Source organism: Schistocerca cancellata, chromosome 4 (genome assembly GCF_023864275.1).
Source record: "Schistocerca cancellata isolate TAMUIC-IGC-003103 chromosome 4, iqSchCanc2.1, whole genome shotgun sequence".
Classification (NCBI taxonomy): Eukaryota; Metazoa; Arthropoda; class Insecta; order Orthoptera; family Acrididae; genus Schistocerca; species Schistocerca cancellata.
Window position 1 is genome coordinate 861,945,542 of NC_064629.1, and position 27,024 is coordinate 861,972,565.

General features: G+C 42.7%; 1 long non-coding RNA gene across 1 annotated transcript in view; it reads right to left on the reverse strand.

Annotated features, from left to right (window-relative positions):
• LOC126185036 (uncharacterized) overlaps nucleotides 1–26,254 on the reverse strand; it is a 1,000,382-nt gene extending 974,128 nt beyond the window's left edge. The window contains exon 1 of the long non-coding RNA XR_007536933.1: nucleotides 26,189–26,254. This is a non-coding gene — a long non-coding RNA (uncharacterized LOC126185036). The remainder of the gene's footprint in view (nucleotides 1–26,188) is intronic.
• Between the last annotated feature and the right edge of the window lie 770 nt (nucleotides 26,255–27,024).

Consider the following 27,024-nt stretch of genomic DNA (forward strand, 5'->3'; position numbering starts at 1 on the left):
TTGGATTGGTAAGTCATGGGAAAGGAGATGTTATAATCAATTCACCAGGTATTTCTTCAATCAATAATGTTATTTTATACACTGACGCAAAAATTCGCAACACCAAGAGGGAGTTGTGCGACATAAACGAAACTTGGTAGGCGTTTTTCTACATCTGAAAGATGATTTCTGTTGAAATTTCGCGCCAGTCGCATAAGTAGTTGGTTGGTTGATTTGGGGGGAGGGGAAGGGGGCCAAACAGAGAGGTCATCGGTCCCATCGGATTAGGGAAGGATGTGGAAGGAAGTCGGCCGTGCCCTTCCAAAGGAACCATTCCGGCATTTGCCTAAAGCGATTCAGGGATATCACGGAAAACCTAAATCGAGATGGCCGGACGTGAGTTTGAACCGTCGTCCTCGCATAAGTGTCGTATATGTTAAGGTCGTTGACGATGTGGAGTGTCACAGGATCTTGAAATCTGCGCAACACGGCCTCCAGTTTGGTCACGCTGACGGAAACATCGGCGCGGTCACGGTGGCGTATGGGGGCTTGGGCGTTCGTACTATACGCATTGTAGAGCTGCCTTTCGAACTGGCGGCGCAAGAAGTCATAGCGACCTTCCGGCCGTATTTCGTGGTGCACAGCCACACCGCAGAAAGCTGGATGCATTTCAATACTCACCCCGTTTTAAATGGGGTGCGTCAGATCACGACTGGTTTACGTTGTCGCGTGCCCCTGCTTAGACATCAGTGGGTCGTTATATACGACGGTCAACACAAGATCTGCTCTGGGTGTGGCAAGGAGGTTCATTTCCGTTCTAAATGCCTGCAGCTGAGGCTCACACAACTGCCGCACGCTGAGACGCCGCGAGAGACTCGATCGACGATATTGCCTGTCACCTAAGCGGCGGCCCTCATTTCGTCGTCCAAGGCGGCGACCAACAGAGCCATTGTCGCACACGGCACGCCCATCTGCGGAGTCCGACGGGACGGAGGAGCCTGCGTCCATCCTTCTTCCTACCACATCGACGCCTGCTGACGCCGTGCCGAACCCTTCGATGAAACTTTCAACGTTAATCGTTCCTACGACGGCTTTTGTGCCGGAATCTCGGGAATCCCTCCCGTCTTCCGATAATAAAGGTCAGTTGTGCAAACATCGGTCATCATAGAAGTGCAAGAGGCGGAGCCGCACGCCCTGTGATCAGGTCGCCTCGCCTCCCATCCGCGATTCAGTGACCGATCGTCTTGGTGACACCTCGGTGATTTGTCAAGACGAAAAGAATGTTACTTTGGCAGACGGACCAGCAGTGGCAAGTGCGATGCCTGCACGAAACGACGATCTGGAAAAACTCGGCTGTTGTGCCGCCGCTATCGGCAGTGTCTGCGACGGATCTGCACATCTGCGGCGCCGACATCAGCGTGGAGCGACGACGTTGAGGACGCTCCGTAAGCCACGCAGGTGAGTGCGGCAGCAGTGGGTTCCAGGCTCACTGCCGGCTGCTCACCTGATGCCCACTGGTGAGATCCGCCCACGCGATCAGCTACAGCTTCAGACGTTTCTAGTGGCTACGATTAACATCAACAACATTAGTAACCTGGTGAAACTCCAACTTCTATGGGAAATGATTTGGGCGCCGGACATTGACACTGCTTCAGGAGGCGCTGCCGCATGTGGCTGGTTACGCCTCTCCTAGTGACGACCTTGGACGAGAAGTGACCGCGTATGTTCGCGAGGGCACATCAGTTGAAGACGTCATGTACCAGCCAGCCCCGAAGGGGTACGGCACTTACCATGATGCGCATCCGTATTGTAGATGTGTACGCCCTGTTTCGTTCTGGCCACAGAACGGACAGAGCTCAATTTTACTCTGAGAAGATCACTCCCCTCTATCTTGGCCGCTACGAAGATTGTGTTCATCGCGGCGACTTCAATTGTGTTCATCGGAAAGACCAACAAGCAAACTTCAACCCTTACCAAATACACTACTGGCCATTAAAATTTCTACACCACGAAGATGACGCGCTACAGACGCGAAATTTAACCGACAGGAAGAAGATGCTGTGATATGAAAATGATTAGCTTTTCAGAGCATTCACACAAGGTTTGCGCGGGTGGCGGCACCTACAACGTGATGACACGAGTAAAGTTTCCAACCGATTTCTCATACACAAACTGCAGTTGACCGGTGTTGCCTGGTGAAACGTTGTTGTGATGCCTCGTGTAAGGAGAAGAAATGCGTACCATTGTTAGCAGAATATGGAATCGATGGGTTCAGGAGGGTAATACGGAACGCCGTGCTGGATCCCAACGGCCTCGTATAACTATCAGTCGAGATGACAGGCATCTTATCCGAATGGCTGTAACGGATCGTTCAGCCACATCTCGATGCCTGAGTCAACAGATCAGGACGTTTGCAACACAACAACCATCTGCACGAACAGTTCGACGACGTTTGCAGCAGCATGGACTATCAGCTCGGAGACCGTGGCTGTGGTTACCCTTGACGCTGCATCAGAGACAGGAGCGCCTGCAATGGTGTACTCAACGACGAACCCGAGTGCACGAATGGCAAAACGTCATTTTTTCGGATGAATCCAGGTTCTGTTTACAGCATCATGATGGTCGTATTGTGTTTGGCAACATCGCGGTGAACGCACATTGGAAGCGTGTATTCGTCATCGGCATACTGGCGTATCATCCGGCGTCATGGTATGGGGTGCCATTGGTTACACGTCTCGGTCACCTCTTGTTCGCATTGACGGCACTTTCAACAGTGGACGTTACATTTCAGATGTGTTACGAGCCGTGGCCCTACCCTTCATTCGATCCCTGCGAAACCCTGCATTTCAGCAGGATAATGCACGGCCGCATGTTGCAGGTCCTGTACAGGCCTTTCTGGATACAGAAAATGTTCGACTGCTGCCTGGCCAGCACATTCTCCAGGTGGCCGAGCAACTGGCTCGTCACAATACGCCAGTCACTACTCTTGATGAACTGTGGTATCGTGTTGAAGCTGCATGGGCAGCTGTACCTGAACACGCCATCGAAGCTCTGTTTGACTCAATGCCCAGGCGTATCAAGTCTGTTATTACGGCCAGAGGTGGTTGTTCTGGGTACTGATTTCTCAGGATCTATGCACCCAAATTGCGTGAAAATGTAATCACATGTCAGTTCTAGTCTAATAGCATTGTCCAATGTATACCCGTTTATCATCTGCATTTCTTCTTGGTGTAGCAATTTTAATGGTCAGTCTTGTATTGAGCTTCGTCATCCGCAAGCTCTCCCTCTGTGAGACACAGGAGGTTCGACATGGCGATGCAGGAGGCTACATGTATCAGACAGGCCGCTCTGCGAGTCGCCTAGATACATAGAATTTATGTCTCTGAGGGGCTCGTTGGCGCCATCCACGATGCCAATCCTGACTGCTGGCGGGGTGTAGCGGAGGTCTGGACAGCGTGCAAACTCTGCAGTCTGGAGTATACCACGACAATGGCTTGGTCGCTGGAATGTGCCAAGCCTGCCATACAGCGAGTCTTGATGCAGTTTGGCAAGGAGGTGTCTGCATGGAACAGCCATACAACAGACTTCTACTTCGCTGTGCTTCGTGACTTTGATACGAAACTGTGGTGTCCTGCCCACTCGTGCCTTATAGGGTGCCTAGGAAGCTGCTGTCGGATAGCTAGAGAACATATAAGCAAATCGTGTTAACAGAGTTTATTACAGTAACTGAATTGATAATACTTAACTTTGATTCAGTTGATCAGTTCTCTTCGGATAGAGGCCCCACCTGTCGTGGTGCGGTCCTAGTCAGTGCACTATTGGCTGACGTCGCCTCTCAGCCTTCTCTGTTCTTGCGTTCTTCCACTTCGTGCCGGCGCTTGTCGTTACGCCGGAACAGAAACCAGCCTCTCTGGCCATCTAGATGGGTTGCAGCAGCACCGAGGCTCACACAGGCGCTCACGTGTCGCAGACCACAGGGAGTGGTCGCGAGGACTCGCTGTCAGGATACGGCATGGCAGGAAGACCACTCAGTGCACCACATCGTGATTGACAGGAAGCACGTCACTCATGAGGGGCATCTGGTAATCAACCAGGCAGATATTGAAGCTCGCTTTATGGTACACTTTCGCCACATCTAATAGTACTAGCAACCCGATGTTCACGATTTGCAGCCAGTTTTGACCCACATTACTAGCACTGTCTCGGGCATCAAAGCGGAAACCTTGATGGAGGTCATCAGCTATGATCACATCAAGGATGTCATAACGAAGGGTGCTCCAAACAAGCCGCGTGGTGTGTATGGTCTCCCTGTGGAATTTTAACGGGCTTTCCAGAATTTGGTGGAGCCAAGGCTGACTGCAATGTTCCACGAACTGTTGACGACAGCCGCCACAGTTCCGCCGCCATTTTTCGAAGGCATTATCATGCCAATTTACGCCATCGCAGGAAAATACAGCTGCCCATTACCGCCACCTAACGTTATTCAGTGCCAACTACTTGATATTTGCACGTATTTTGGCGACACGATGCCTTCGGATGTTTCCGAGTATAATATCCACAGTACAAATCACACCAGATGGACCTCTCAATGACCAGATGGACATTGGTCAACGTTGAGATGTGATTGCTCTAGCAGCTACGTGCAATGTCCATGTAAGATTGGTGGCCATCGATTCTGACAGCATTTTTGATCAGGTGTGACATGGTTACCTCTTTGCTTTCATGGAGCGGATGGGGTTCCCAGTCCCCTTCACTGGTACACTACGATGTCTCTACACCAACGCCCGCTCCCTTCTCCATGCTAAAGGTCGTATTATTGGATCGGTACTGATCCACCGTTTCTTACGACAGGGATGCTCGCTATGGATGCTCCTCTACGCTCTCGCCCTGGAGCCACTTATTGGGAGTCTCATGACGCATTTGCCAACCTGTGACAATACACGTCCCGCTGTCATGCCCATGCAAGCATCGTGGTTGCCACTGGTCCTCTGTCTTGCGTTCAGAGCTTTCAATAGCTTGCACCCTCCAAGTCATGCCTATGACTGTTCAGCAACTTCGCCTCCATTGCCATGATGCTTTGCAACTTGTGGAATATCTGGACATGCATGTAGTTTCCAAGCTGGTGCGGATGGCACAGGTTCTTCTGATACCGCTGGCGATTGGTCGCAGCCACTTCCTAACGGCTGGTAACATTTTTAACGTCAAATATGACACACTCATCCTCTCCCACAAAGCCAGGGGCTTGGACTCACCAACGTGTGGTGTCGTGCGGCGGCCTTATGAACAAACAGTGGTCAGGCACAGGAAACTCACTCACACCACAGCTCTTGGACATTTATACGCCGGCCTCCTTCTCCTCACTGGTGTCAGAAGGACATATTGCGCCTTTATTTTCCCATTTGTCTGTCTTTCTTGTGGACCTTAGCTATGTACACACCGACCTCCCATGTACGTGCCCTCCATATCGAAAAGATTTCTACATTCAGTTACTGCGTGGTGTACCTGGCAACAACGTTGGGCCGGCCGGAGTAGCCGTGCGGTTCTAGGCGCTACAGTCTGGAACTGCGAGACCGCTGCGGTCGCAGGTTCGAATCCTACCTCGGGCATGGATGTGTGTGATGTCCTTAGGTTAGTTAGGTTTAAGTAGTTCTAAGTTCTAGGGGACTGATGACCTCAGCAGTTAAGTCAGAGCCATTTGAACCATTTTGAACAACGTTGAGATCAAGTATACATTAACCAGGTGAACGGTGATGTGACTCAAACTTCATCAACAGTAGCTCCTGACATCAGTTCCAGCGATATTGTATCACGCTGCTAACCGGCGTTTACATGCGATTGGTTTAATGGGCACCCCTTCATGCTCCGCCTGTCACTCAGTAGACGATGACACCCAACGCTTGACCTGCACTGGTGTTCGTCAAACCTGGACGCTGGGGCGGCAAACGGTCGCCAGTTTCCTCCGAACCACTCAATCTGTGGTCGAACTGTACACTTTAATTCGCCCAGAGGATGTTTGTTTTCCTGCAGCTAAGACTCATACGACAGTCTGAGTCAAAGGATGACAGTCGTCTACCTCTATGGACACGTGGAAAAATCGTGGCTTGGACCACCCTACAGAATGAGCATGCAGTGACTGAACAACGTCCATGGTACCGTGACTGTTTCGCCGATAACCTCCGTGAGGTTTTGCGTGATCGCCCGCTCAGCTGGAATGTGTATGACGTGGTGGCACGACTGCTGTCGAGGTGCACTACTAACACCCCCTCACGTTATTTCAAGCCTCCGGTGGGCGAAGCACCTGATACCACACTGTCTCTGCTTTTCATTCCCGTCTCCTCCCTACCGCTGTAGTGTAACATGATGAAATTTCATGGTTATAATTATCTCCTTACTTGACTATCCCTTCTCGTCGATTCCTGGTTGGTTGTATTGTGGGTGCCACGGTGGGGCCTCGTGTGGTCCACTCTGTCTCCACACTGCCATCGAGCTGGAGGAGCCCTACATGCACTCATATCCCATCAACCCCACCTTCTGTCATGCTCAAAAGAAGACGAGCCAGACGGAAAGCTGATTCAGTGAACTGGCAATCAGTAGTATTGCTGTGTGAACTTGCTGCTCGCTCCAAGAAAAAAGAAGAAGACGGTCGTACTCACGCCAGTCTCTCCCCTGTGCATCTGACGCAGGGGCATTGAATGGACCGAGCTGTACGACAAGATATCGTGCTGCTGCTACCTCGATCTTGACGTTGAGAGAGTTGACACAGATGTGGTAGAGATTCAGGCGGCGAGCATGGCCGAAGTAATGGCATTAAAGGGTGTTGCGGGTGCTCACACGGTTGCAGCGCCAGAGAAGAAGACGCCACCAAAACAAGCTAGAAGACGACCATGAGATGCCTTGGATCTGCGACAAGGAGGCAGTCAGAGAAGGGCTGCTACCTGTAGGCTTCAGGTATGAGACAGTCGAGCTGCATAACCGGACAAGCAGGAAGAAAACGCCGCTATTTGCCAATGCCGTACAACTGGCAATCGACATCTTCGCGCTGCGGAAGCTCCTAGGCTTGCCCATCCAAGTATAACCTGTCCCTCCAGGCTTGGACCCTACTCCACAGTGCTTCAGGTGCCAGGATGAGTGCCTTGTGGTTATATTTTGCCGCAATGCCCTGAGATGCGTGAAGTGCTCAGGTCGGCACGACAGCCGCGCCTGTGACAGACATGTCGTTGGCGCCAACATCCGCTCGCTGCGGTGGGCCACATGTCTCAAACTGGCGCGACTGATGTGTCTTCACTGGCCACAGCGGAACCAGACGAGAGGACCACGATCAAGAAGGAACGTCGACCAAGGGGAAGGCACCGAAAACGGTGTCACACAAGACAGCACACCAAGAGGCGAGCAGACGACAGCAGAATCCGCGAAAGGCCGGAATATCCCACCACTGTCAGTGGTGGGGGAGGGGCAGCAGGCGCTGCCAGTCACTGACATGCGCGCCACGCTATCACTGCCAAGGAGGACATGCTGGCCTCCAAAGCCGCCATGGCGGAGGAGAGGGCTGCTTTCAGGATCGTCCTGGCCGCTGAAATGGAGGAAGCCTGCAGACAGCTGCGGCAGCTGCGAGCAGCATTTTTGGGCATGATGTACGTGCCGAACAGGAGAGGAGAGCAAAACTGAAAAGAGGATAGCAGCCTTCGCTGCCTGGCCACTCAGGCCGACGAAGAAGAAGACGCCGGCTGCCTCAGTTGTCCCACTGTGGGTGTCTGATACAGCAGCCAACATCCAGCGGAGGCAGCATGGCGAGATTGAAGATATCTGCTAATTGCGTAGGACTTCTCCATATACCAGATCACAATAGAACAAAGTGGGATCCCAAAGCTAAGGAACATGTTTTTGTAGGTTATGATAAAATGACTCAAGGTTACAGGCTAACTGATCCACAGAGCCCCAAGAAAATTGTTAAAATCAGGAGTGTTGTTTTTCTGGAAAATGAGTGCAAGACTGACAGTATTAGGACATTATGTGTGAATGAAGATTACTGTATCAACAGTATGCTGAACACAATGCGGCAGAGAAAGTATTGGAAGTCAGCAGAGCTGGTACTGACAGTACCATCTCAGACCAAGACACGGATTACATCCCAGATGATCAGTCAGTGGTAGACATAGGAGAGACTGAGAAGCTGCCAACGGACCCTGTTGCTCCAGAAGATTACAAGTCAGTCGGAAGGTCAGTCCATGTACCCAAATCCAAGGACTACCCAGATAATGTCCCCTATCTGGTAAGTGATTTTTCCAGTTTGGGAGTAGATCCTGTGATCTTGGAGGATGTCAAGGAGTGACAGGGAAGACTGGTAAGAGAATAAAAGAAAAATTAAAATCTTTCCAGAACAATGGTGTTTGGGAACTTGTGGACCCACCGAAGAGTAAAAGAACTGTAGCTAACAAGTGGGTATTTAATCTGAAAACGAATGCAGATGGTACAGCAGTCTATCGTATTAGAGTTGTTGCTAAGAGATTTCCTCAAAAGTTTGGGATAGTTTATAATGAAAACTTTTCATCTGTTGTGTCATAGTACTCTTAAAGCTCTCATTAGTTTAGCAGTAAAACTTAATTTTCAGATTCATCATTTTGATATTAAGACTGTTTTTGTAATTGAGAGCTTGGAGGAAACCATTTCATAAAGTAATTGAATGGTTTCCTACCAAAAGGGAATGAAGGTAAAAGCTATAAACTATTCAAGGCCATTCTGGTTTAAAACACACTATTCGACAGTGGAATGAAACAGCAAACGTGTGCTTTTATAATTATGTTATGCTGCAAATACTGATGAAGATTGTGCGTTCATTAAAAGTTCTTTTTATATAGACGATGTTTGTGACTTTTGTAAAAACAATGTGATGTAGGACAACTTGTATCAGGGATTATCTGAACATTTTGAAGTTAACGAACAAGTAAGCTAAGTTCTGTCTAGAGATGTGTAAAACAAAAAAACTGGGAGGATAGTAAATTAAAACTTGACCAGAAGGGTTATATCGAAGACGTGCTGAACCACATTAATACGTTTGATTTTACTCCCGTAGGAACACCAATGGATACTCGGTTAAAGCTTTCGGATGTGCAGTGTGAGGAAGTTAAAATGTCATATCAGGAACTTCTGGGATGTTTGCTATAGATCAATACTTATACAAGACCCGACAGTCTTACGCAGATAGTGTTTCAAGCGACTATAATTAAAATTTTCTAGTGTGCATTGGAAGGCAGCAACAAGGATCCTTCTTCATCTCACGGTTACTAAGAATTATAGTATTGAGTACAACAAAGGAGATTTTAAAAGTCTGGATGTAACTGGTTTTGTAGACTCAAATTTTGTGGATGCTTTAACTACTGGGTTGTCACAATATGGGAATGCTTTTCTGTTGAAGAAAAATATAATTTACTGGGAGCGCAACAAATTGAAGTATGTTGCAAACTCAACTACAGAAGTTGAATTTGCAGCTTTAAATTCTGTATCCAAAGAGGCAGTGTATTTGAGTTGGCAGATACAAGAATTGTTAAACAATAGGCATAGAATTGTGTAAAGTGAAATTGTTGTTAATCACTTACAGTCAGTGGAAATGTCCGCTGATGTATTAACAAAACCACTTCCTAGAGACCAACACATGTATCTTGTTCATAAGTTGAAATTGTCGCCAGGTTAAGTGGTACTGTTGTTATGTTGGTAATCTGGCTCCGTGTTTCATCTTTGTCATTGCTATCTATGAGGAGTGAGCTATCTATGAGTTGTTGTTCCTTTTGCCTGTCTGTGAAACGCAAAACGTGTTCTGTGAAGACAAGCATTATGAACAAAATAATGGTTATTTATCTTTACCATCACAAAACCACATTTTACTAACAGACACATTGCTGAAGATCAGGATAATGTAGTATGTACTTTGTTTTTCCTACAGCATTGTCAACAGCTTGGGGTGTGAACTGTTTTGTGGAACTCGGCGCTCTGGACACTACATTTGACATCTATATATATATATATATATATATATATATATATATATATATATATATATATGGAGAAATATATACTACTTGCCATCCTTATCGCTATTAACAGCATCAGATGCTATGGTCAACATCTGTACAGAGTCGTTCATATCTGGGTATCAGCCCTCTGATGCTGGTGAAACCAAGAGGTCACTCGATATACCATCATTATTCACCGATCATAAAACAACATCGACATTAGGTAAGTAAAAATGTGAAAGAAATTCACACTGACGCATACACAAGTATGGTACTAACCTAGAGGTAGTGTGGCCATCATCTCCATGCAATCATAAATGTCATGGTGCCACCCCTCAGATGATGGTGAAGATGGAAACTGGCTCAACACCAAAATGTCATCATCATTCGACAATCCAAAAACAAAAAAAAAATAATAATCTGAAAATATCGAAAATATAGAGATACACAGATATAAAATAACTGCTACTTGTGTGCAAGACCATCATCTGTAACAAGCTCCATTAGAACAGTAAATGTGTCTTCATCACAGAGCAGTGATTGCATTCTGTGATCACCCTCATCAAAACAAGGATGCCTGCTGCTACTACCTCTGCTACTAGCGCTGCCTGACCTTTTCATGATAACACTGCTGCTGATACTACCCTCAGATCTGAATGGTAGCATCTACTGAAGTGAAGTGGAAGGTGTTGGCTTGCCTTATAGAAGGTGTGAAAGAAAGGCATCGCCACATTTTCAGGAAACATTCCTCACACAAAGAGGAATAAAGTTTATTATCTGGAGATGGATCCAGAAACACATTGCTTGCATTTTGGAGCTCAAAATTTAGTGCAGTTTAGTTAGATACCTACCTACCTAAGTAGTCAACTCTATGCATTAATATTAATTAACCACCATGCCAGTCCAAGATGATAAAAACGTGTTAAAAAGAAAAACAATCTAATGAAAAGTTTTATTAATGGGAAAACGTTTCAGTTACCGTATAAAACTTCATATTTTTTTACAAACATGATTCAAGCAACTATGGTTCTGCATGTACATTCAGTTATAATTTTTTATGTATTTCTGCATTTCTGGAAAGATACTCAGGGAGGAATCGTCGTCTTCTTCTGTCTTGGGATCTAAATCGACTTCATCGTCGACAATGTCAGTCTCATCATTGATGTGCACTGAATCAACGAAGATGTCTTCTGCTAGGGAATTGAGGCATGAAAGTCCCTTTCAATCACTGCATATAGCTGAGCACTTTTTTGTATAGACGCTTTCTTGCAGGAACAGGCTGCTTGGCAAACCTTGCACGTGCGGAATTTTGTGTCGAGCCGTTCCTGGGCCGATGGTGGCTAAGTGGTTTACAATGCCGATCAGACCGTTTTTCGTGGTCTTCCGTCCGCATTTCAATGGATCCAGCTGATTGTTCTTCCAGATCTGAACTTGCAAGTAGACCCTGAGGGAGTGCTGCCGAACCGCGGCTTCGGTGGGAGGCAATAGTGCTAAACTGTAAAGCTCTCTGTAACATTCACAGGTGAACGTCATTCAACGGTTTGGAGCTGCCACCCAAGTAGAAACACACAATGGACTTACTCCTGCCTCAGCGACCTCCTCAGGAGTGGGGTTGGGACTCATGAAGTCTGAGGCTACGTTTTGGAGGTTCGCGTTCTTTTGATATGTGTTCATAAATCTGATTTTGCCCCGCCGAAATAATGTAGAGGTTGTTTCACACCCACTGAAGGCATGAAGAAATAACACATATTCCTTAGCTTATTCAGAGAGTTTAGCGCTGTAAGGGATGTAAATGACTGTGTCTTGGTTGACTTTTGTAGGTTTCATAAGGAAGATATTGGTCACAAGTTCTTTCTGCTCACTACTGTCAGTTATATGCTCAGTCAACAGGACCAACAAATAAAGGTCTTCCCGACAATGAATACGTTGCCTCCCTGTCTCGTCTTTTCTATGGCTGTGGCGGTAATCAAGGGGTCTGCGTCCTCAATGGTCTGCTTGACCTGATACCTTTCAACACAAAATTTTTCTGTAAACCATGAGGTAAGACGTCTCTTATTAAGTTCGTTTAGTAAGGAAAGTCCTTTTATCATAGTTGGTGATACTGTGCATCAAATAAAATCGAAGCGAAAGACATAGCGTGGGCTCTTCGTGCACTTTCAGCAGATTTTATGCTTTTATCAACTCCCGCTCAGGGTATTCGTCAAACATTATGGTGCAACAGAACCCAAAGTCTTTTTTGACGTAGTTCACATACTTTTCAAAGATAGAGGAAAACACTTCATCAGTATTTCGCACAACTCGATGCAACAGGAACCCACCGTCAAGGGCAAAGTCTGTGTTGCTTGTGATTTAAACAGTGACTGGCTTCAAAAGTATAAAGAAGTATGATTTTATTGTCTTTCGATTATTCCGTCTGCATCCAAAAGAATTAGTAGATATTGGGCTAACTTAAAGATGAAATACACTATGTGATCAAAAGTATCCGCACATGGCTGAAAATGACTTACAAGTTCGTGGCGTCCTCCACCGGTAATGCTGGAATTCAATATGGTGTCGGCTCATCCTTACCCTTGATGACAGTTTCCACTCTCACAGGAATACGTTCAGTCAGGCGCTGGAAGGTTTCCTGGGGAATGGCAGCCCATTCTTCACGGAGTGCTGCACTGAGGAGAGGTATCGATGTCGGTCGGTGAGGCCTGGCACTAAGTCGGCGTTCCTAAACATCCCAAAGGTGTTCTATAGGCTTCAGGTCAGGACTCTGCGCAGGTCAGTCCATTAGAGGGATGTTATTGTCGTGTAACCACTCCGCCACAGGCCGTGCATTATGAACAGGTGCTCGATCGTGTTGAAAGATGCAATCGGTATTCCCGAATTGCTTAAAACATCAATGTAGGCCTGTGCTGTGCTAGTGCCACGAAAAATAACGAGGGGTGCAAGCCCCCCCCATGAAATACACGACCACACCATAACACCACCGCCTCCGAATTTTAGTGTTGGCACTACACACCCTGGCAGATCAGGTTCACAGGGCATTCGCCATACCCACACCCTGCCATCGGACCGCCACATTGTGTACCGTGATTCGTCACTCCACATTCCACGACGCGAGCTTTACAGAGAAGACATACCTGATAACCTATGTCCACCGATGATTCTGGACGGTAATTATAATTGTGTTCTAAACTTCGAAGACTAGATACAAACTTTAATTATTGGAACTAATTACAGATTTTAGGCCGAGAACTCCATCTTATTGAGACATTTCGTCACACCCACTCAAATACATCAGGTAAAACCTTTGTTGTTGCCAGTGGGGCGTCCACAATAGACACAATATTCGTTGACAGGATTCGTCTTCAAACCTAGTGGTTGTGAATACTGGCTGCATACCTTTTCTCACCCTAGCGCTTACAACATATTATTCAGTCAAGTGCCTCAACAGATCTATTTCGGACATAGGTTGTGGTGTATCGAGTGTCAACTCGTAACATCTCCCTTGAAACTGACTTGAAACAGTTATAGGACAACACAATCCCATATCAATTGAAACAACCTAATAAACTCGCATGGTAAATCTGATGTGCCAAGATTCGGCCAGATTCCATGTTAGGAGTCCATTGTGTAGATGCCGAAGTGTTTGTGGGAAGATGACAAACGTGACCTGCAGTTTTACTTGTAAACTAGCTTTATGTTACAGTATGAAACGAAATTTATGTCTGGATTAAGGATTTGTATGTAGAGAGAACGCAGCATGTTATCTTGGATGAAGAGTTATCTACAGATGTAGCAGTACCTCAAGTGTGCAGTGGAGAAGTACGTCGAGATACTTGCTGTTCGTTTTGCATATTAATAACCTAGAAGATAATATGAATAGTAACCTCTGACCTTTGCAGATGATGAAGATACCTGTAACGAAATACGATCTGAAAGGAAGCTCACAAATATACAGTCACACTTTGATAAGATTTTAATGCTGCGGACAGACTGGCAGCTTATTTTAAATGTTTATAAACGTAAAACTGGAACTATACAAAGAATATAGTATGCCACAACTACAATAGAAATTTGTCACAACTGGCATCGGTCAACTAATACAAATACATGCGTGTAAAAGTTTCTAGAAATATGAAATGAAACGATCACATAGACTCAATCAAAGGTAAAGCATGTGGCAGACTTCAGTTAATTGTTAGGAAAATGCTGTCGATCTACAATGGATATCGCTTAGAATATTACAAAAGTGTGTGATACCTATACGAATATGACTTACAGGGAATCTGAACGTACACAAAAAAGGGCAAGATGAATTGTCACTGATTTATTTGATTCAAGGGTGAGCGTCACCGAAATTCTGACAACTCGGAACTGCCACAGGCTTGAAGAAGGACACTTGTTCTTTCACGAGGGCCTACATACAGAGTTCCAATAATAAGTATCAAGGAAATTAAATATCAAACTTTTTCGATTGCGTGCACTGCTAATGAGAGGAAAAAATCCGTATGAATGTGTGTGAGCAGGGCTCGGCGCCGAGTGTTCTGTCGAACTTAATTATATGTACAGGCAGTTCATCCGCCAATTTTTGCCTATTATAGTTACCGGCACAGGCAAGATATACGTCTATCCATTCTTGAGAAAACGTTGTCTCAACAGAAGGACAAACAGACATTCGAGTAACAAATGAGATAAAAATACTTTATTCGTATAAAATAATTACAAATTAACAATTTTCGGATTTTTTCATTTTCGTCTACTGTGAAACCTTTCTTCCTGGCAAATATCATGGTTCTAGATCAAGGGGAAGTACGTTATAGGTTTTGATGAATGAATTTGCGAGTATCGAAATATGTGACATAATTGGCCGCATCTTTTGATTACATTAACTTAGAAGTTTCCAATTTTTCACCACCAAGAGGCCATAGAAGTTAGTCTGTGACATGAGTTTCAACTTGGAACATCAGACCGTTCCTGAGAAAAAGGGATCTCAACAGACGAACAGACAAAATGTCGAATAACAAATGACAATGAAAATATATTTTTCGTGTGATATAATAACAAATTAAGTAATCGCATTTTTTTTCATTTACTTAAACTGTGAAACCTAGCTACTTGCCAAATGTCTTCATTCTAGGTCAACGGGAAATACCCTACAGGTTTTATGAGTTTGATTGACAGTATCGAAATGTGTGACATAATCGCTGTATCTTTTGATTACACTGACTTAGATGGTTAAACTTTTTATAGCGCCAAGAGACCGTACGTAAAAAAAATCTGAACTCGATACGTCGGCCCGTTGCGAAGGAAAGAGGTCTTAACAGAAGGACAGAAAGACATGCGGATAACACATGACCAAAAAGTATATTTCGTGTGATATAATTAAAAATTAACAATTTTCGGAATTTTTCCTTGATTTTTACTGTGAAACTTTGCTCCTTGCTTAATTTCATGATTCTAGGTCAACGAGAAGTAGTCTACAGGTCGTATCAAAATATGTGACATAAATGGCCGTATCTTTTGATTGTATTGACTTAAAGGCTTCAATTTTTTACACCGCAAAGGGATCGTGGACCCTAATATGTGACATAAATTTCAATTTGATAGATCTACTCGCGGCTCAGAAACATGGTTTTAACAGTCAGATAGACAGACAGACAGACAACGAAATGATCCTATTAGGGTTCCATTTTTACCAACTGAGGTGTTTTGTTCCAGTCTTTAGTCCGAAGACTGGTTACCTGCAGCTCTCTATGTTACTCTATCCTGTGCAGGCCTCTTCATCTCCAAATAACTATTGCAACTTACGTCCTTCTGAAGCTGCTTACTGTATTCAGCTCTTGGTCTCCTACAATTTTTACCCCCTTCCTCTCCACACTTCCCTCCAGTCTTAATTTGGTGATCGCTTGATGACTAAGAATCTGATCCTATCAACCGATCCCTTCTTCTAGTCAGCTTTTGCTACAAATTTCTTTTCTCTTCAATTCAACCACCTAATCTTCGGCATTCTTCTGTAGCATCACATTTCAAAAACTTCTATTCTCGTGATAACTGAGGTGTTGACTCCAAAAACCATTTTTTGTGCAAATACGTGAAAAGGAGCTACCAACGTTATGAATAAAAAGCATCATATTCGTAAAAAAACTGTTTTCAACACTATGGTATCGAAATGTAAAAACCTATTACTTACAATAAATGTTTGCAGAACTAGCACTAATGATACTTTACTTATAAAGTAAAACGTGTCTAGTTAAAAATGTTCTTAATTTGTTGTAGACTTAAGTCAGGAAAAGCCAGATGATGCAATACTATAAATTAGTGACTGCATTCCAACAGCGTGACATCTCATGTTCTTTCAAAACCAACTTTAAAAACGTAAACCTGTAGTTTATTGTAAGTTATGATACATTATACTTGCATCCATAGAAATTTGTAATTTTAGGCAGCCAATTTTTTACACATATTGCGTTTTTCGAAAAATGTCTGTAACTTGGTATTTTACTTGTTGAATTACGTGTATGCTGTTTGCCGTAGATTACAATAGTAACCTAGTACTAAATAATTCGGTACGAAGTGCCATTTCCGTTTGTGAGATATATTTTAAGTTTGCGAGGTAGCAGACGAACAAACCTGGGCAGAGTCCGTATGTATTACAGACCTGTATCTCAGCAGTTGTAGTAGAGTGCCAGGCAAAACCGCCGTGCTTCAAAAATACACGGAAGTCTGACAGCTTTAAATATAGCTGCGACGTACGAAATTGTGTCAAGAGAAGCTGGGCTCCATTCAACAGCTGCGAACTTTTCTATTTCCATGGCGACTGATGTAAGCGCATCGACTAACAAACCTCTACCCGCAGACTTGCCACCTACGCCAAGATATCGACTGCGGAGCGTTCATTTCAAACTGAATCGTTCTCATCACGCCACTTGGCTGCTAAATTTGGGTTGTGTGCTTCCGTGCTTCCTTTTAAGGCCGAAATACACCTGCTGATAACAGCAACTTGCGTTGTAACGAAGGTCTTAAATCCGTCCGTATTGACGTGTACACGTGATTTATTTACGCCAGAAAATTTGCTGGAATCGTTGCATGACTGCAGCAGCCCGGCGTTATACGTGGTGCGTGCTGCGTGTCGCCGTTATTAAATACAAGTCCCGCCTCAGCTTCTAATTATATAAGCAACTCTAATTGTATGCAATTTGCGCCATACCCATCCCCAACAAAAAAATCATTCAAATGACTAGTATCGTAACAGAATGACTGCATCCGGATTTTAGAATTAAATCTGAATGGACTTGTTCTCGCTGATAACGGAATCGACAATAATTACCATAACTTGCGCTCTGGCATATGTAGGCGAAATAAGATAGGGCAGAAAATCATTACAAATATCTGCACAAGCAAAGACACAGAATGAAAAAAAAATACACCAGATGCCTCTGAGATGTGGACCTGCACCCATACAATCAGACACACTTTGGCTGACGACCCTCCAAGCTATGAAATATAGAAGAAAATTCGCAAAATACCAATCAAAAAATCTGTCCTCAACTCAGTTACAGCTTTGAACACCGCAGTACTAGGCATGGTGATGTTGTCTTACTCCGAAATTTCAACGGAATTTCAGAGTCGGTCGTAACAGACCTTCATTTCCACGTGGACAGCGAACAACTCGTTTTTCACCCATACAGGCACATTTACAGAGATGAAAGAAGCAAGTGACCAAAAAAATCCTACGAGCGACTGTCGATGGAACCTCAGGTCTTGCTATCTGGCACTTATTATTTGTAATTTAACAACAATTTGCAATTACAAAATTGTCCCTATCTTTACATGTGCTGCCAAGTTCAATATATAGTCTGCTATGAGCAAATAAACAAAAAATTAAAAAAGGAACTTATAGAAAGCTGTTACAACAAAAAATTGTACTGCTTGACATCTATTACAATAAACTGCAATTATGATAAACTGCATGCAGGCTCTGGCAGACCCAAGTATATCACTGTCAGTGTATTTCTAACTCTGATATTTAAAAACACATTTCACTTAAATAGGCACTGTTTTGTCTGTAATGGAAAACTTAGCAACGATTACTCATCACGTTATAATGATTTCTTATAGAAGTTAATGTTATCTAACTGTAATAGAATGTAGTCATGTTCAGAACCTCGACAGATGTAGGGGTTAATTTTGACAAAAGGCTTTCTACTGCCACGGACGCAGTTATTCAATAGCAATAGGATGATGTTACTTTTGTTGCATCGTGTCGCTCAACATCACTGATCTGTACTCACAACATTAAGCATTACAGTACTGAGAACTAGATAAATGGAAGAGCATAAGATCCACCGAGCCACCGAGCCACACAAGATAAACACAAGTAAAAAAATAGCAAACTGAAATTTATAAATCTATTTGTTTCGTAAAAAACTGTAAATTAAAGAAACAGCTCTTACTCACAATGGTAATGAATTGTTAATGAAAGAATCGACAATATTTATTTTTTGAATAAAAACGTCAAACTTCCACAAATCACTTAGAGCGTACTAAGTGTCGGCGCTTGTTACTGGAATTCTTAGAGAGATGATTTCAAAGTTTCACTGGAGCGGGCGATCTTACCTGATTTTTGTGAATACAGATAAATAACCGATAAGAACGTTGATTATTTTCTCAAAAAACAATAATTTAACACCAGAGCAAAACTTTCTCTAGAGTCACCTCTCTTGCTAGCGGAACAATAGTGGTGGACGCTTCTGAAAGACTCGACCCGTTGTCAAATATTAATAGTACCCTCTGTCTCGTATAAATGAAAAATCTGTGAACGTCAATGGGCGTTTTTAAAGAGAAATATCATTTCCAGGAGAAAGAGGCACACCCACCTGCGAAACTGTTCCAATAGCAACAGCACGCTCACCACGTTCGCGTTTGTCCAACTTGCATTTCTTCTAAAAGCTGAAAAATTTATTTACGGCTAATATTTTCCGTCAGGTGAAGAGCTGATAGTGAAAGTATACGGATATTTTGATCATAAACAAGAAACGGACTTCGGGAACGGCATAAAAATACCAGATACGACGATAAACAATAAATGTATTTTAAATATTGTACGTTTATACTTTACTTTCACGTTGCGACATTTTAAAAAGGCCGGAACGGAAACGGCCCATTTATTTAGTAAGAACACTGAAGAATTCAGTACAAAATAAACATATATTAAATTCCGTTATTGTATTGTTTACTCTCAGTTCATGAACTTTTCATACGACAATCGCTACAGTTGGTTATCGAAACGTGCGCTGTCAGTTCCTTCTCAGAAAGCACACTGCTAGAATTAATATAATCAATAGGTATGCAGTAAAATATCATCCCTCATCAATGAAAGCCGCATAATTAGCGTAAGTTAGTGTTAATGACATTATAGACAATGCACGAACTTAGAATGTGAAAGAATTAAGGAGGAGTCATTCCGGCATTTGCGATTTAGGGAACTCTTGCAAACCCTAAACCAGGATTTTCTTTTTAAACTGCGTTCACAGTCTTGTAGACCTTCTCCAAAGAGAACATTTTTGATTGAGAGTGTCTGTTTAATTTCAGTAAGTTCGATTGCAAGTTCGACTTTATGGTTATTTTCAAGTGGAGGACTTAGTGCCTATGCTCTTGTCGAAAAATGTAAGCATGTACTGGAATTTATAAACACTCCGCGCCATTATCAAATAAAGATCAAGCAGTGGACATTTCTCCATAATTTTCACAGATGTCCGCATTCGAACGTGTTGCCGTTGTACTCTTACCCTCCATCACATCGTTTGTTGCTTGTCACTCAACAAAATAATTATCTTCCTTTAATTAGCTTCGAGAGGAGTAAGATTTACAAATAAACTTTTTTACTTATCTTCTTTTCTCGTAGTTGGCTCCAGTTCGTCACGTCTAGGGGCTGATTCTTGAGGCTTAAATTTTTTACTTTGTAGGTTCCAAATGACATGATATCTATTAAAGATATGCCTGTTTTTGTCTTGAACTTTATTTTTTGTCGCATTTTTTCGATATCACACCGTTTTTACAATTTCCACTTCATTATTAAAAATTACATTGTTATTTCCAAACATAGAAACACCTTCGATCACATCAGATGCATGTTCATTACTACTACATTCTGCGGCGCTAACAATAGTCCAAAGAATTTACAAAACAAAAAGAGTTTACAAACTTTGACAAAAGGAGAATCTTCACCAAGTTATATCATTATTTTGTAAGTCAATCCAGAAATAAATTTAACAATTGGCGTCAGATAGTGTAATAAATAACAGAAATTTTAAGTATGACAGATATTTCGTAATTTCAAATATTTATAAAAGAGAAGTAATTTTAAATGTACATAAATCGACTGAAATAAAGTAATAAAATAATTTCTTTTTATACATTTTAGCCTGAAATGTGATACATAGCATACCTAATCATATAAAATTCCGTTAGGAAAACTCCTATACAAGATTCTAAAATATTTTTGGTATAGATTACTTCTGTTGAATAAAGGTAATGTTAGGTGTCCCTTTACACCGTGTACACATTCAGTTTACAGCAGTAACTGCTTCCGGATGCGAGTTGTGTTCCTCAAGCACGACGTCCCCTCTGTCGGTCTGAAACTGTGTAGCGTTTAAAGTATGAAGCATAAACAACGTCTCGTAATTTAATAGACAGTGTTAACCGTCCATTGGGTTGTTACCTAATCGAAGTATCATCGTTGGCCGATCATAAGGAAATGCGGAAAGACTTGGACAAGATTTCCGCGTGGTGTAATGAATGACACTCTGTTTAAATGCGGATAAATACGAGGTAGTGTCCATAACAAAGAGAGAAGACCCGATAGTTTCTGATTATACAATTATGCTAAATATCTGGAGCACATTACATCGTTTAAATATTAAGGACTTGTGCTAAGTATTGATCCTGAGCACAATATAGAGTGTGACCTGTTAAACAGATTCTGAACATCGACACATCTCAGTGTTGAATTTGTATTTGTTGTCAGACGTCAAGATCGAACACATTCGAACTCTTCTATCGCAAGAGTTAACCTGGTGTTCGAATGGCTGATTATGTCAAGTGTATTCTCACACAAAGCTGTGGTTCCTGTTGATTCTAACAGTAGATTAGATTAGGCTAGACACAACCTTCTTCTCAGCAGAAAGGGAAGAGTAAATTGGCTGGGCTAATAGCAGAAAACCTTAGGGATGAAGGCACTGTTATGTGTGCTACAGTAGCTATTATTACGAGTATCAGTGCTTCGCCACTTTTAGGGTAAGTAGGACACAAAGAAACCAAGTTCCAAGAGAGGTTACGATTAAAACAAATATTGGATTTGAGAAAGAAACCAAACAGCATAATTACAGCGTACTGCATCCATACAAACTGCAATTATTTGTAGCTATCCGGCAATCATCATAAATTTTATTTACACCCAATTAAATATCAGTTAATGTGAAATGCCAGCTGTCCATATGCGTTAAAATATTCGAGGAGCGAGGAGAAAAATTAATGTAGGCTACTACTTATTTGCATTGATGAATTAGAGTCGACAAACCCATTTGACATATACTGCCTCTCTGAATATCATGGATTACTGGTACTGATACTTTAGATGTTACAGGATTTTGTTAACATTCACTTCAGTACACTGGAAATGGATAAAGGACGGGTTGCTACACTCGTCAGGGGTTTTCATACAATTAAAAATATTGAAATTAATAATCTTGGAGTGGAGCAGCATATAGAAGCATGTTCAGCACAAGCAGAATTTCAAAACAACTTCTTCATAGTAGAAATTATATGCCGAGAACCTGCAGGAAATTTTAATCTGTTTATAAATCAGATTAAAGTTCTATTACACTACTTAACATTAAATAATTAAACAGTGGTTTCTGGTGATTTTAGTATAGATTTTCTTAAAGACTCTCCTAGTAACAATTTATTTCAGTCGGTAACATTATCATTCTACTTCGTTTCTTCTGTAAACTTCCCTTGTATGGTAACTAATTGCTAAGGACAATCATTTATAATATAAAGCCTAATGAAAAAAACTCTATTGCAAAGTTAATAGATTCAATCCGTTAGAAACGGTTGGTGATAACAATAATCAATGGCCTCTAGGCTATGACATGCAGTTTATTATGTTAAATATTTAAGCCGATCAGGATTCAAAATATACTAAAGCGGAGTCCAGGAGGGTAGCCAGTAAGTCAAAAATCGATTATTTTAGGAATCTCCTCGCAGACATCAACTACAGTGATCAAGACAGGTGTGAAAAATACATCTCATTTATTAATAAGGTCTTCGCCTTATTTGAAAGTTGTTTCCTCGAAAAGTAATCCAAAATAGATCAAAAGTCTACAAAAAGCCCATGGACTACTCAAGGAATTAAGGTATCTAGTAGGACAAAAGAAAACTTTACCTGTCATTCAGAAATCACTTTGATGTTGAGCTACGGCTAATCACAAGGCATACTGCTAACTATTTGAGGCATAAATACAGACATTAAAGCAAATTTTTTACCAGAAGAAGATAGTCACATCAGGTAACAAAATAAAGAAAATAAATCATTTTATAACTGTAACTGAAAAGATGACGTTGTCATGTTAAGTAGATACTATCATGGAGTATGTCTAATCAGCCATTACAAAACGTCCTTAAAATCACAAAATCTAGTGATTATAATAAAATAAAGTTAATTAAAGAGTGCTCTCCTGAGTTTAGAAACGCATTAAGTTATTGTGGTATCCAGTAATTTGTGCCCTAAAACACTAATAATAATCATCCAGTAATTTGTTGGTGTAACATTTCCCAATTGGTTGAAATACGCTGAATTTAAGCCTATGCGTAAAAATGATATAAAAAATACCATGAAACTTCCATTCAATTTCGCTTTTGCCAGCATTCTCGAATATTTCAACAAAGGTAATGTACAAATAGTTTCGTAACCATCTGACGACAGAGAATATATAGTCAACATGAAAGACAGCTTCTCATGGGTTCCGATACCGGGAAGGCTATTTACACACACAAAGAGAATGTACATAATTTTGGAGTGTCTGGTTACTCTGCAAACTTCATTGATGAATTCTTGTCAGGTCATCAGGCGACACATGGGAGGGTCCTGCTTTTAACGTTTCGACTAGTTTCCTACTCGTCTTCTTCAAATGTCGGATTGATGTCCAGTTGGTTCCTTTATAGCTTCTGTACGGCAGACACCTCTGTCGAGGGCCCAACGGATGGCCTAACCGGGGGACTGCGGACGTGACGGCTGGCCAGCAGGGCGGAGGGGGTCTGGGCGCCGAGGCCCAATGCTGCCTCTCTGTCCGCCATCTGCCTCCGCCGTTTGCAGAGCGTTCCGCACGTCACATCCCTTGCTGAGCTCAGTTGGAAACCACTGTTCCGGTTGACGGGATCGACATGTACTTTCATTTCCATTGTGCATTTGTGACCGAATTTGAGAACTCCTTCTACATCTACATCTACATCTACATTTATACTCCGCAAGCCACCCAACGGTGTGTGGCGGAGGGCACTTTACGTGCCACTGTCATTACCTTCCTTTCCTGTTCCAGTCGCGTATGGTTCGCGGGAAGAACGACTGTCTGAAAGCCTCTGTGCGCGCTCTAATCTCTCTAATTTTACATTCGTGATCTCCTCGGGAGGTATAAGTAGGGGGAAGCAATATTTTCGATACCTCATCCAGAAACGCACCCTCTCGAAACCTGGCGAGCAAGCTACACCGCGATGCAGAGCGCCTCTCTTGCAGAGACTGACACTTGAGTTTGTTAAACATCTCCGTAACGCTATCACGGTTACCAAATAACCCTGTGACGAAACGCGCCGCTCTTCTTTGGATCTTCTCTATCTCCTCCGTAAACCCGATCTGATACGGATCCCACACTGATGCGCAATATTCAAGTATAGGTCGAACGAGTGTTTTGTAAGCCACCTCCTTTGTTGATGGACTGCATTTTCTAAGGACTCTCCCAATGAATCTCAACCTGGTACCCGCCTTACCAACAATTAATTTTATATGATCATTCCACTTCAAATCGTTCCGCACGCATACTCCCAGATATTTTACAGAAGTAACTGCTACCAGTGTTTGTTCCGCTATCATATAATCATACAATAAAGGATCCTTCTTTCTATGTATACGCAATACATTACATTTGTCTATGTTAAGGGTCAGTTGCCACTCCCTGCACCAAGTGCCTATCCGCTGCAGATCTTCCTGCATTTCGCTACAATTTTCTAATGCTGCAAATTCTCTGTATATTACAGCATCATCCGCGAAAAGCCGCATGGAACTTCCGACACTATCTACTAGGTCATTTATATATATTGTGAAAAGCAATGGTCCCATAACACTCCCCTGTGGCACGCCAGAGGTTACTTTAACGTCTGTAGACGTCTCTCCATTGATAACAACATGCTGTGTTCTGTTTGCTAAAAACTCTTCAATCCAGCCACACAGTTGGTCTGATATTCCGTAGGCTCTTACTTTGTTTATCAGGCGACAGTGCGGAACTGTATCGAACGCGTTCCGGAAGTCAAGGAAAATAGCATCTACCTGGGAGCCTGTATCTAATATTTTCTGAGTCTCATGAACAAATAAAGCGAGTTGGGTCTCACACGATCGCTGTTTCCGGAATCCATGTTGATTCCTACATAGTAGATTCTGGGTTTCCAAAAACGACATAATACTCGAGCAAAAAAACATGTTCTAAAATCCTACAACAGATCGACGTCAGAGATATAGGTCTATAGTTTTGCGCATCTGCTCGACGACCCTTCTTGAAGACTGGGACTACCTGTGCTCTTTTCCAATCATTTGGATCCTTGGCGCGGCACAGCACGTTTGTCCGAACATGTGTCCTTCGTTGGCGCTGTGCTCTGGCACTTCAGACTTACTAGGCTCCTCACACATCCTGGACAGCGCCGCGAGATGCGTCGCTGCGTCTGGTCGTCCAACATACTGCCAGCCGCACTCGCTGCTAACCTCAGTTGCCAGTAGCCCCAGCTGCTCGCACCCAGCCATATTGTCGATTTAACTGTTCAGCGTAAAATGGTTTTTATGTTATGTTTCTCCATTATCCTGACAATCTTGGCTGTGGGCTGAGTGATTTAAGGTTGAACGTCACCTATATCTGACCGTGGAGAATGGAGAAATGTAATTCATGCAAGAGGGCTTGCTTCATGAAATCCTTCTTCGACAAATTCGTGATTCTTATTCGTCTGGGAGCTTTAATAGGTTTTATTAACGGAAGAAAGAGAAATCAAAGAAGAGCTGCACATGTTTATTTAGTCAACGTGAGACTGTCACAGAAATGCTCGCCGAACTGCAGTAGGTGACGTTACAAGACAGGCCATATGCATTTCGGAGTATCTTTCTCACAAAATTTCGGGTACTCACGTTCCAAAATTAATAAAGAAATATTGTACTTCCCGCAACATACATCTAGCGTAATAACGACGAAGCTAAAATTTGAAAAATCCCGGTTCATGCACAAGTGTACCGGCAGCCGTTTTCCTCGCTAAAGCATGGGCAGGCGGCAAATGATTCTATTTACCCTGTGCTACACACCGTACCATGGCTAACGGTGTACAGATATAGATGTAGATGTCAGAGCGCTACTGGTACGAACAAACCGAAAATAGTTTTATTGCAGGCACTATATTTTTAACCGAACTATTCAATTTTGACTCTCCTTAAACATAAACATTGGTCATATGAGAGTAAATGCTTTCCCACCACATCCTGCATCGAATTTACACATGATCTTATGTCAAAGAAAATGAAAAAAATAATCAACAGCACCATCGAACATTTGTAGCACATCTGGCACAGTTGCGGAAGGACGGGCATTGTCCATACAATACTGAGATGAAATGCAGTAATTTTCTTGGATACTTGCAGAAGTGCCTGTATAATAGGCTATACAAAATATTCATTTTGCTGTTATGAACAGACTACAGAGTATCGACGGAAATTTGCTCTACTTGAAGATCGATCTCAATAAGCTCCGATGGGACAAACGTTCGTAGAGCATTGTGACTATAGTGAATGTAAAAAAATACCAGTGCCATAATTGAGAAACTAAAACATCGAGCTTTTGTCATCTAAAATCTTTCATCCGCCTAATATCCAGAACATAGGTAGTATTAAGCGTCACAGAACTTACCTTAAACTGCGTGTTGGTGAACATGTGTGTGAGTGCGCTCTTATATCTAGATTCCACCGTTTCCGACCTGAAATAGGAAAAAGAAATGGAGTATCATTATTTAGTTCAGCGTTTTTTAGTGGCACATCAGAAGGAAACACAAAAATATTGACATGTCAATAATCAAAACTGGCATTTAGCCCAGGAAGCCTCGTTGATCATTTCTTTGGTGTGCTTGATTTACGAACATTTGCAAGCGTCTGCAGAAACTGCACTAGGATCATATGAGCACAGCAAACTGTAGCTGCAAATACGCTACGGAGGCAGAATTCAGCAGCACATTTCCCAATTACGTTTAGCAAAATGTTACGCTATCAATGATGTACAGCTATTTTCTATTTTCAAGAGCTACGGACAGTTCATTCTATCCGTCGCAGTATCTTTTTACCTTGCTGGATTAATCCGGTCGTCTATTAGGTAACTGAATTCTGAGGAGAGGATGAGGGATGGGGTTCTCAACATATATGTTTTTCCAAATAGGGTTCCTAATTTCGTTCCCTTTTTAAGGCTTCTTAAGCTTACTTAATAGCAGTTAACAAATTATTGCGATTTTTCATCCGGGAAACAAAGCATATAATCAATCAACAAGATATGTGTCGATTTTTAAGCACGTGTCGTATTCTCATATCCAGACATTGCATCTATTGGCCTTTCCAGAGTAATGAAATTTCGTTCCGTCACTCATAATGATTCGTTCCAGAATTCCTTATCACCTTTAGTACAGGGCGCAAAGTGCTCACGTGCCTATCCACATTATGGATTCATTAGCTTCCGAAGGATCTTTCCCTCTGTTGGTG